Source organism: Nycticebus coucang, chromosome 17 (genome assembly GCF_027406575.1).
Source record: "Nycticebus coucang isolate mNycCou1 chromosome 17, mNycCou1.pri, whole genome shotgun sequence".
NCBI classification, from domain to species: domain Eukaryota; kingdom Metazoa; phylum Chordata; class Mammalia; order Primates; family Lorisidae; genus Nycticebus; species Nycticebus coucang.
Window position 1 is genome coordinate 22,256,786 of NC_069796.1, and position 10,033 is coordinate 22,266,818.

The 10,033-nt window shown below is 36.8% G+C and overlaps 1 pseudogene; it reads right to left on the bottom strand.

Moving 5' to 3' along the window:
• Window positions 1-935: 935 nt before the first annotated feature.
• On the bottom strand, window positions 936-1,117 carry LOC128569284 (DNA-directed RNA polymerases I, II, and III subunit RPABC4-like; annotated as a pseudogene).
• Between the last annotated feature and the right edge of the window lie 8,916 nt (window positions 1,118-10,033).

Genomic DNA, 10,033 nt, shown 5'->3' on the forward strand with positions numbered 1-10,033 from the left:
GCGGCTCAGATCCCACCCTTAGGCTACTTGGTTGCTGGGTTACCAGCTCCCACCGTTTCTAGCTCTGCGACCCTGAGGGCGGAGCTTGCCGGGGTAGATCACTGACAATGGATCCGTGTGACCCACCGCCAAACACTATTAGCTCCGTCTGGCTCAGCGGCTCAGACTGGGGCCCTAGACAACGGCCAAAGTTCTCCGCACTCCCGCTCAGGCCTTCCCCAAGGCAGTTCAACTCAGTGCCAAGTCCAAGGACATCAAAACAGTTCACCAGCCTTTCTGGTTTGCAGTCTCGCTGCTACTGAACTTACAGTTGTGGGCGGGTTTAGACGGATTGAACACACACGACCACTTGCCGGTTTTCCACTGTTTTAGTCCTCCTCTTGGGGTCCAGAAGTCTCTTGCTGACTCCCTGTAGCCTCATAGGAGTGATGATAGGCAGTTCCCACCAGCCAGAGATGCCTGGAGTCCTATCTCCCCCGACTCACAGTGCCCAGATGCAAGGAAGCTGTTACTCGGCTGCCATCTTGCTCCGCCTCCCGTAATTTGACATTTTTATGAAATTGAATTGATTGTTTATAGAGGTTCTACTTTCCACTTAATCTTTAGCAAGGGCTTTTTCACATGCAATTTATAATAATACCCACATTTTAATATTTTCTTTTTTTATTCATATAACTTTTTTTTGCAGTATACTGCCATAATTGTTCTATTTTATTAGTTATTGTTAATCTCTTACTGTGCTTAATTTATAAATTAAATTTTATCACAGATATGCACATATAGGAAAAACATTACGTAGGGTACTAACGTTTCAGACATCCACTGGGGATAAGTGGGGAGTATTACTGTGTGCTAAATAGAAATATATACAACAATGAGAAATATTAATGGAGCAAATCCAAATATAAATGAAGACAATCTTCTGAATTCATATTTCATTTGATGTCAAAACCCACCACCAATCTTTTGTTCCTTTTCTTGTATATTATTCTGTATCCACATTCTCTGCATCTGATTGGATCCCTGGATTTCATTTCACTTTCTGTGTAACATTCTCTGTGTAAATGCATACCATTGGCTGCTGCTTTGTGTACTGAACATCCTTCTGGGTGACCATGGTAGTCCCTACACAGCACCAAGAAACTTTCCACTCTGTGTTTCCCTACTTTAATATTTTCAATAATTTTCTTTTTATTTGAAGCAATATTAGTCTGTAACCGATTCTTATAATAAAATTCCTTGACATTTAAAAAAATAACTAGGCAGATTTTTAAATATTTTTTTCTTCATTAGTATAGTACAGAAGAAATAACTTAGTCTTTCAGAATTAAATGTGATGTTTGTTGTAGGTTTTTTGTAGATGATCTTTATCTGGTTGAGGAATGGCTCTTCAATTTCTGTTTACAAAGAATTTTATCACAAATGGATACTGAATGTTGTCAGATATCTTTGCTGCATCTGTTAAGAAAATATTATAGTTTTTCTATTTTATTCTGTTAATGTAAAGAATTACCTTAATTTTTTTTAGGTTATCCAACCTTGCATTCTTGGTGTAAACCTCAGTAGTTCATGTTGTATTATCCTTTTCATATACTACTGAATTCAGCTTGCTAATATTAAGGATTTTTTGAGTTCTATGTTCATGAGGTATTTTGGTCTCTAGTTCCTTTTCTTGACATTATGTGATATTAAGCTAATGTTGACATCATCTTAATTGGTAAATATATTCTTGCCTTATTTTCTGAAAGACTGTGTATGAGATTAATATTTCTACTCTAAATATTTCATAGATATCACTAGTGAAACTATCTTAGTGAGTTTTTTTGTGGGAAGGTTTTCCTCTAACTGACATAGAGCTACACATATTTTCAATATCTTCTGTGAAGGTTTTGGTAAGTTTTTTCTTTTAACAAGGAATTAGTTTAATTTATAAATTATTGTTAATTTGTGGTATTCTTGTATTTTCCTTCTACATCACTACATCTGTAGGGGTGAATTTCTTTCAACCCAATATTTCTATTTTTCTAGAAATATTCTTATAGAATTTTCATTTAATTTCTTTTAATGATTTAAATGATTAATTTCTTTTAATGATTTAAATGATTAATTTCTTTTAATCATTTAAAACAACTGCATCAAGTCTTTGCTAATTTTTCTATTAACTATTTTCTAGTTCATTGATTTATGTTTTACTATTTGTTTTTGTTCCTCTATTTACATTAGATTTAGTTTGCTCTTCTTAAGGAAGGTCATTATTTTAAGTTTCTTTTTCCTTTTAAAACTATAAATTTCCCTCTAAGTACTGTTTTAGCTGCATCCTACAAATTGATAGGTAATGTTTTCATTATTATTCAGATCGAAATTTATTCTTATTTCCCTCGTGATTTCTTCATGGATTTCTAGGTTATTTTGACATGTATAGCTTATTTCCAAATATTTGGGACTTTTCTAGAAATCATATTGCTATGAGTTTCTAATTTACTTCCATTATCATTAGAGATCATATTCTACTAGACTTTAAACTTGATATTTATTGGGCTTTTTATACCTGGCATATGTTTTAACTTAGTAAGTCTTCCATGTGTACTTGAAGAGAATGTTGTTGGTATAATGTTCTATTAATGTCAGTTAACTTGGTTGATAGTGTTCAAACATTTTATATATTCTGTACCTTTACTGACATTTTTTCTTCTCATCTTATCAATTAATCTATAAAATAGTTTTAAAATCTCCCACTATAATCATAGATTTTTCTGTGCCTCACTTTAGTTCTGTCATTATTCTCTTCACATAGTTTTTGTCCCTATTATTGGATGCATATACATTGAATTTATTATGCCTTCTTGATACAATGATACTAATATATCAGTAATATATTATCCCTATGATATACTCCCTCTTTATCTTTGGTAATGCTCTTTGTCTAAAAAGGATACTCTGAAAGAATTTTAGGAATACATCCTTTTAACTTTTGTCCTTTAAAACTTGCACTACTTAACTTCTGCATTTTGTGCAGCCTCCAGGAAAGGGCTGATGAGTTGACTTAAACAGAGATCATTAAGTTTCCCCTAGCCTGGAATTCTGAGAGCTAGAAATGACTGTGGGAGTACACTGATCTAGCCCAAGCAACAGGAGCATAGCAAAGCAAATGCTGTGCACAAAGGCTGGAGTAATAGACAAAGGGAAATGTTTTATTGAATGCAGTGAGCTTAAAGACAAAATCTTGTTCAGAACAAAGGCTCTTTAGTAGAAAATGGAAGAAATAAAGTAAAGGAATTCCAGAGCAGAACCACTGTGTTATAAAGAAAGGGGAACTTCTGAATGGTACCTAATCCTGATAGAGAAAGAAGCAGCAAGTGTTCTGAGTTGATTCAGATGGAAAAGTCAGATTCTTTGGCTTCATTATGGTGGTTTGAGGGTTTTGTACATATATTTGATGTTCTTCCAAGTGGTGACAGAGCTGCTTCTGTTCAGGAATCCCAAGTAAATAATTCAAGTGAACTTGGAGATTAAGATTTGTGACTTTTGAGTTCAGTTGCATATTTTTATCTTTGTGATTTACAGTGCCTTTATGTCTCTTAGCATAAGGTCAAGGGCCTGCACAGTATGCCACTGGCTGCTTTAATGGCTTCACTTGGGTTCGTATTTTCTGTTGTTGGTATGTTCTTCTTTTTTTTTTTTTTTAAGACATCGAGAGATAGTGAGATGAAGTACCTAAGCAAGACAAGCAAATGAATGATCCTTACTAAAAGTAAGGTAACTATACCCACATACTAGCCAAAGCTAAGAGGAATAGAATTGACAAAAATATTTTTCAGGGTATGTGAATAAACAGAAGTAGAGAGCTGCACTGAAATGGATGTAGCATAGAATTTGAAGTAAGGGGGCTTAAGAAGTTGAAAGGTTGGATTGGTAGTTCTACTCAATATGAACTAGCTGTGTGAACTTTTACAGTCCCTTAGTTTCTCTGAGCCCTGATTCTTCGTCAGTAATTGAGGATGATAGTCAATCATACGTCACAGGCTTTGAGTTTCAACTTCAATGAAACATATGAACTACATTTTTGTGCTATAACTAGTACTTACTAAGTACTCGCTGTGTATGGGCACACCTCTGCTAGCACTTGGTACTAGATCAACGAATGAGATGAAACTCCTGTGCTTAAGATGAACTCATCATCCATTGGGGAAGATAACTATTTATGATTTACTAATACTTCAGGACAGGAGAGGAAAGTTTTCCATTTCAGCAAATAATAAAATAAAGAATGTCCTTTAGAAGAAAGAACACTAAAGAAAAGTACTAAGAAGAAGAGATATCTAAGTTTTTCTTGGTCATAACAGAATACCTAATAATAATTTATAAAAAGGTGATACAGCTTTGATGTTTGGCACTTCCAAATCTCATGTTAAAATTCTATTCCCAGGTTTGGAGGTGGGCTTGGTAGGAGCGTTTGGGTCATGAGAGTAGATCCCTCATGTATGGCTTGGTGAGCCATAATGAGTGAGTTCTTGCTTTATTGGATCACACAAAAGCTGGTTGTTTAAAGGATCCTGGCACCACCTCTTCCCTCTCTTACCATGGGGCACGTCTGCTCGCCCTTTGCTTTCTTCCTTGATTGGAAGCTCCCTGAAGCCCTCACTGGAAGCAGATGCTGGTGCCATGCTTATATAATTTGCAGAACTGTGAGCCAAATAGACCTCTTTTCCTTAGCTTATGGTTCTGTAGGCTGGGAAGTTCAAGGGCATAGCCCTGGCTTCTGCCATGGGCTTCTGAGCTATGTCAGGATAAGGTCAGAGAGAGAGAGTGAACACCATGTAAAGAGACAAAACCCAAGGACATCTTGGCTTTATAACAACCCACTCTTGTGGAAAAAATTCATTCCTATGGCAATAAATCCAGTCTTACCAGAGTGAGAACTCACTGCCATGAGAACTGGCAACAAGGCTTTCATGAGGGAGCTGCTCCTGTGACCTTCTGAATAGGTGCCACCACCCAACACCGTTACATTAGTGCTCAAACTTCAACATATGTTTTGGTTGGGTCTCACAAACCTGGGCAAGCTATAGTAAAAAGGAAAAATCCCTAAAATATCTACCACTGAAATAACTGCTGTTCTCATGAGGTGATTTTCTCTCCAAAAATCTTCCTGTAAATAGAAGGCAGAATACAGATAGATAACGTGTCCTAATTATGCAAAGGTAGAATTGTACATGTTTAAAAATAAAATTATTGAATTTAATTTTATCAAAATCTAAATTTAAAAAGTAAAACTAAAATGATAACAAAGGAATCGATGAACAATTTTTTCCACTGCAAATTATGTAGAATTTAAAGTCTCTGTAGGATTAAAATGCAAGATGATATTAATTCAGGAATTAGAGTAATTTTCCTTCAACTTTGTTTCAAATTTAGTCATTAATAACTGATATTTTGTTCTGAGAGTTGAATAACTACTTTTTCCACTTTCTTATATGTTTCTCCCCCTACTCTCAACTTAATTTTATGACTATATTGCTAAACTCACTTTTTCTTCTGTACTTTCAATTTCCACAGGTGTTTAATCTTAGTTCTATATTGAATGCTTATTAAATTCTATATTGATGTTCATCTATTAAATGCTATATTGATGCGTATTACCAGTATTTTTATAATTTCCAATTTCCTTGTTTTGATTTACTCTTGGCTCAATGGGTAAAACACACACACAAAAATCCATTTGACAGCCACCAGATAACTGTTTAGGAAGCAGAGGGCATCCCAGCCAGCCAGAATGCGAAGGACTAAGAGCCTGGAGAGAATAAGATGCAAAAAAGGGAGACTGGTACTCCAATTGCCTGTTGAGGCATTTGCTCAATTCTTAAGCTGCAAAGGATGAGAGGCTAAGATAAATACCGATATCATTTTGGTCAACGGAAAATATCGTAGATCACGACCTGACAAGAAAGAAGGACCCTGGTAAACATTCCAGACCATTAGCTGAAACACCTGAAAAGTTACATCCTACAAATGAAGGCAAACCAGAAACCATATCTTACAAAGACTGTAATGCAGCCTATGTTAGCTTAGTCCCTGGTTAGATTAAAATAAAATTCTCCATTTTACCTTCTCCCTAGAAGAGAATAAGCTCTGTCAGAGAGAAGATATTATTTTCCAAAGGTTCTATTTTCATTTTATTTCATGTATATTTCATATGTCATATTAATCTCTTAAAAAATTGCCATGTGTACCAGTAAACTAGGGGCTAGGAAACAAGTGATAAAAATATACTCACAGATATCCTGGACATTGGCAGTACCAGGCAGAGATGATATCATAACTGTGATTAATATGTTCAGAAAAATAGATAATAAGACAGAGAATTTCATCAAAGAATGGGTCTGTATTTTAAAAAAAGAATGAAATGAAAATTCTAACACTAATAATGTCTCAAGGAAAGGAACAATCTATAATCTCCCTGAGAGTTTCAGATCTGAATCAATCTTCTTCTGCTTTTAATAGAAATTCCTTTTTGTTCCTTTTTAACCTGCTTTCTATTTCTTTTCTATAGTGGTCCTCCTTGTCATTCTCTATGAAATAGAATATTAATATCCTTCCATATATTTCAAGATAGTCACAGTTCAATATCAAGCATATCAGACTTGTGAAACTTCATTCTGCTATGGAAAGAAAATTAAAAATTTTACATAACGTGATTAAACATATGGTCGAGAGATATTTTCTTTAAAAATCATCTTTAACATTCTTGAAGTAAACGCTAGCATTTGGAAGTCTTTGCTTCTCAAAAAAGGGCCACCTTTCATTTTTGCAATTCTACACTTTATTTTTCAAGCCTAATTTTTTTTTTTTTTTTTTTGTAGAGACAGAGTCTCACTTTATCACCCTTGGTAGAGTGCCGTGGCGTCACACAGCTCACAGCAACCTCCAACTCCTAGGCTTAGGCGATTCTCTTGCCTCAGCCTCCCAAGTAGCTGGGATTACAGGCACCCGCCACAACGCCCGGCTATTTTTTTGTTGCAGTTTGGCCGGGGCCGGGTTTGAACCCACCACCCTCGGCATGTGGGGCCGGCGCCCTACCCGCTGAGCCACAGGCGCCGCCCTCAAGCCTAATTTTGAATGTAAACATTACTAAAGTGACAGTACCATAGTTAAGAGACTTGCAAAGAAGGTAAGAGTTACAAATTCTAAAGCTGTTAAAAATCATATGCCCTTCCTTCTGGTACCTAATATACTTTTCTGTGTAAAGACTAAAAAAAAAAGTAAAAATAAAATTCGGGGATAATACTGTAGTATGTGACTATTGATAATGTTCATCCTGACTACTTATATGTAATTCATTCATCCAGATAACATTAACTTAACTGAGCATCAATTATGATGCTGTCTTTGCTTTTGAGAAAATTTGATTATCTAGTGGTACAGGCAAACATTTTTAAATTCCAAAAAGACAACAAAGGTGATAAATGTTAATATGAACAGGAATAGCTCATGTTATTGGAGTTGGGTGTCAATTTGGAAAAAGGGTCTTTAGAAAAGCCCTTGGAGGGAGGATTGGCGTCTTGAAGGTTAACAGGAGGCCATCAAGTAGGAAAAGGGAGCATTTATGCGAAAAAGAGAGCAATGGTGTGTGGGTTTTATGGAGGTGGGGAGGAGAAGATGTTGTTATAGTCTTTGTAAAGTACAGTAGAAAGGGGCGGTGCCTGTGGCTCGGTGGGTAGGGCGCCGGCCCCACATACAGAAGGTGGCGGGTTTGAACCCAACCCAGCCAAACTGCAACAAAAAAATAGCTGGGCCTTGTTGCAGGCACCTGTGGTCCCAACTTCTCAGGAGGCTGAGGCAAGAGAATCGCCTAAGCCCAGGAGTTGGAGGTTGCTGTGAATTGTGAGCTGTGATGCCACGGCACTCTCCTGAGGGCGATAAAGTGAGACTCTGTCTGTAAAAAAAAAAAAAGAAAAGAAAAAAGGCCGCACCTGTGGCTCAAGGAGTAGGGCTTGGCCCCCTATACTGGAGGTGGTAAGTTCAAACCTGGCCCCAGCCAAAAACTGCAAAAAAACAAAACAAAACTAGAAAATGACAATTTAAGGGCCTCTCAGAGTGCTTCATGAAAACAAGCCCCCAGCTTGGCCTGCACGCTTGTTTTATAAAGATGGGGCTCAGGCCCGCATCTTTCGACTGTGCTCTTCTTCGCCCAGTACCTTTTCTCGTCATCTGGCCCCAGAGTTATGTGCGCAGACCCTGTTATTTCTAGAGGCTGCTCCAGTGTAAATCTCAATCCAGGCATGAAGAAGCCTGGAGGGCAGATGTTTTCTGCCCAGCTCCAAGGCTCCTAACACTAAATAGAACAAACCTGGTAGTCAGGAAGACACAATGAAAAACTGTCAAAGAAAAAAACATCAGGTAGTATAAACACCCCAGTGTGCATGAGAAACACCTTCAGGGCTTGCAGAATCACAGATTGTAAAGGTGTGATAGGTGATGACAGATTTCTAGGTTATGACTGATGGCTGAGAAGGATAGGATTTCACATAGTGGTATGGAGAGGCTGGAGAATCTGGATTTAAAACAAGTTTCCATCCAAGTGATGCTGTTACTGCTAGTTCACATTTTGAGAATCTCACCCTAGAGAGAGTAAATTTTCCTTATTTATAAAAGTTAGGAACTTGATTAAAAAAAACTGATTTCTAGGGTAGCATGCAAAGATTTGTGATTCTTAGTATTATGTATCAGTTTTCTTATTTGGTAAAGCGTGGTGCTGGAGAAGGCAGGCCTTGAACAGTTTTGGTAGATGAGATATGGCTCAAGGTTTAGAAGTTTTCACATGAAAAACTTCTTAAAATATAAGAGAAGGATAAGATAGATTATTTTATGGGGGAAAAAAAACAACTAGATTTGAAAACTTAACATTGTTCAGGTTAGTTTTTTCATGTGATCGGTGTATTCTTAGCACACATTAGAAACGAACTCTAATCAGTAGCTGATCAGTGTTGAAGTCTAACGTCACTCAAGTGGAATCTGGATTTAGGGGATTAGTGGTTGAGTCCAGGCATTGGCCTTGTTGCCTCACATCCCCCAGGCAATTCTAATGTGTATCAGGCTGGAAGATCACAGGTATAGTCATTGAACTAGAGGTAACCTGTATTTCACAAGCCAGGATTTTGCCAGTGGCTTTGTATGAAGGCTTTCCATTTACATATGTCTGAATGAACCAAAATTTCCCTTACTTTGGTAAGCAGCACTTTGAAGTAATACTGTGCTCCATTTATTGCCAGCTGTTACAAAGATCATGTTTTTTTCTAACAAGTGGTTAGGTATGGTATATGCAGATTACAAACAAATTGAAAAAATTATAAGTCATGGCAATGGGAAAACTAGACAGAGCATGTCCCAGCAACATGACAAAAATGATGGAAGTTCTAAGAAACTTGCTGGCAGCAAATTCACTGCCTAAGAGCCACAGATCATGGTAACGCCTTTCCGACTGTCATCCTGTTAGTTAAATTGAAGGGAGCTTTTGATTAAGGGTCTGGTCCAACCTAGATCAAAGTGGAAATGACTCTTAACACCTGAGTTCTTTTTAAGAAAGGAGAGTTTGATTAGTTGCTCATAAATTTGACCACTTAGAAGGACATAAATTACTTGGTGCAACAGATTCCTGTTTAGAATCAGAGAGATTACAAGAGCAATCTCACCAATTTGTGGTATTAGCTAAAATTCTGGACAAGTTTTCCTCAGGTTCCCAAATTTAGCAAATATAAGCACAGAAGTCACAATTAAATGCGAACTTAACATAAACAGCAAATGATTTTTTAATACAACTAAGTCCCACATATTGAAGGGGCATTCTTATCCTAAAAACATTCATGTTTAAACTGAAATTCACATTTCATTGGGCATTCTATATTTTATGCCACAAATTTATATCACCATCCTCTAAGGAAGAGTTTTTGGCAGAGCTGAGTAAGAAGAAAAGGACTGTCTTGAAACTATAATCTTAGAAACATTAGATTGGAGCATCCCTCAGAATATTATTCCC